The 2,605-nt window shown below is 35.8% G+C and overlaps 1 pseudogene; it reads left to right on the top strand.

Moving 5' to 3' along the window:
• The first annotated feature begins 937 nt into the window (after window positions 1–937).
• Window positions 938–1,563, top strand: LOC138446796 (tripartite motif-containing protein 60-like; annotated as a pseudogene).
• Window positions 1,564–2,605: the final 1,042 nt, after the last annotated feature.

The raw sequence follows: 2,605 nt of genomic DNA, 5'->3' as shown, positions 1-2,605 counted from the left end.
GATTCATTTCTTACATGATAGTATACATGTTTCAATGCCATTCTCCCAAATCCTCCCACCTTCTCCCTCTCCCTCTGAGTCCAAAAGTCTGCTCTACACATCTGTGTCTCTTTTGCTGTCTCACATACAGGGTCATCATTAGCATCTTTCTAAATTCCATATATATGTGTTAGTATACTGTACTGGTGTTTTTCTTTCTGGCTTACTTCACTCTGTATAATCGGCTCCAGTTTCATCCATCTCATTAGAACTGATTCAAATGTATTCTTTTTAATGGCTGAGTAATACTCTATAGTGTATATGTACCACAGCTTTCTTATCCATTCATCTGCTGATGGACATTTAGGTTGTTTCCATGTCCTGGCTATTATAAACAGTGCTGCAATGATCATTGGGGTACATGTGTCTCTTTCAATTCTGGTTTCCTCAGTGTGTATGCCCAGCAGTGGGATTGCTGGGTCATAAGGCAGTTTTATTTGCAATTTTTTAAGGAATCTCCATACTGTTCTCCATAGTGGCTGAACATAGGCAAAACACTCTCCGACATAAACCACAGCAGGATCCTCTATGATCCACCTCCCAGAATTCTGGAAATAAAAGCAATAATAAACAAATGAGATCTAATTAAAATTAAAAGCTTCTGCACAACAAAGGAAAATATAAGCAAGGTGAAAAGACAGCCTTCTGAATGGGAGAAAATAATAGCAAATGAAGCAACTGACAAACAACTAATCTTAAAAATATACAAGCAACTTATGCAGCTCAAGTCCAAAAAATAAATGACCCAATTAAAAAATGGGCCAAAGAACTACATAGACATTTCTCCAAAGAAGACATACAGATGGCTAACAAACACATGAAAAGATGCTCAACATCGTTCATTATTAGAGAAATGCAAATCAAGACCACAATGAGGTACCACTTCACACCAGTCAGAATGGCTGCAATCCAAAAGTCTGCAAGCAATAAATGCTGGAGAGGGTGTGGAGAAAAGGGAACCCTCTTACACTTCTCTTCTGAATACCAGAAGCACTACATATATCCTATTAAGAAGGCTAACTCCTGTCACAGGAAAATTCTAAAGTGTAGCATTGAGCCCTTGAAGGATAATATAGAAGGAGTTGAAAAGTGATTAAATTTGCAAGCTATCAAATCAGTGGCACTGAGAAAAAAGATAAAATGTAAGAGAAGGAATAATTTCTTAATTTGAACAAGTTAAACTGTTTCCACTGAATAAAGAAGAGGCCACTTTCAGGCAAATACAAAATGAAGAGTCAGACATTATAGCATAATTAAATGAAAATCTTATGTAATTGTTCAGTCATGTCTTCACATTAAAATATCTGTAGAGCAAGGTGGAAGGTGAGTGTGCAGTTGGAACTGAAATTGTAGACATATATTGAAAGTATACACTGCAGAAAGAAAAACCTAAAATACCTCAATCTCTTTTCATGCTGATTAAAGAAATATTGATTCAGTCTTCCTCTACAGTATTCTGACTTGGTCACAATTTTCAAGATATTTCCAGTGGATGTGATTCTAAATATTGAAACAACATATTGAGATTTATTACCTTTGAGGATAGTAAATTATGTAATATAAGACCAAAAACATCATTGTTATAGACCAAGAAGTTTTTCTTTTGCACTGTTGTCCTGAATCTGAATAGATTTAATCATGGCAGACATTACTTGGAGGTAGTAGTGGAAACAAACTTAAATGGGGAGAATTAGCCATTAGTTCCAGGTGAATTCTGGGCAACTGGGAGAGTTGAGGGAGTTACATTGCACTGGATCATAATAGAATCTAGCTTATGCCATTAGTGAAACCCAGTAAGGCAGGCATTTTTCTAGACCAAGAGATGGGTGAAGTTTCCTTTTATAATAAGAATGATGTCACTTTTCTATATTTTAATGGTTATTTTACACAAGCCCTTTGGCCATATTTCTATGCTGGAACAGATTCTGAAACTAAAAAATCTCTTCAGTAACAGATTATGAAAGATAAAGAACATGGGAAACAACTGTTTTATTTTCTATCAGTCTGTGCATGTAATTTAGCCAGTAAATCTAGCCTCAGGAATTTATATTGAGTTTTATGCTAAAAAAGACATATTTTTCTTCTTTATTTTCAACAACTATAAAAACATAGAATACCAATTTCATGGAGGTTACAGGTACAGTTGTCAAGTGCTTTGAAATTCTAAGATAAAATATTTGAGAATTATATTACTTAACATCTGTGATGATTAATTTCACATGTGAACTTGACTAGGCTATGATACACAGATAATTTGTTAAACCCCAGTCTAAGTGTCACTGCAAAGGTGTTTTGCAGTTGGGTTTAACATTTAAGTCAATAACTCTGAGTAAAGCACATCACCCTTCTTAACATGGGTGGGCCTCATCCAATCAGTTGAAGGTCTTAAGAGAAAAAAAGACTGAGATTTCCCAAAGGAGAAGTGGTTCAGCCTGTGGTCTGCCTTCAGGCTGGAATTGTAGCATCAACTTTTCACCTTCTCCAGGCTGTCAGCCTACCCTGTAGATTTTGGGCCTGCCAGCCTTCATAATCATATAAGCCAGGTCCTTTAAAAAAAACTCTCTTT

This window comes from Ovis canadensis, chromosome 10, assembly GCF_042477335.2.
Source record: "Ovis canadensis isolate MfBH-ARS-UI-01 breed Bighorn chromosome 10, ARS-UI_OviCan_v2, whole genome shotgun sequence".
Lineage (NCBI taxonomy): Eukaryota > Metazoa > Chordata > Mammalia > Artiodactyla > Bovidae > Ovis > Ovis canadensis.
The sequence above is the reverse complement of the archived record's forward strand: the minus strand, read 5'-3'. Positions and strand labels throughout refer to the sequence as shown.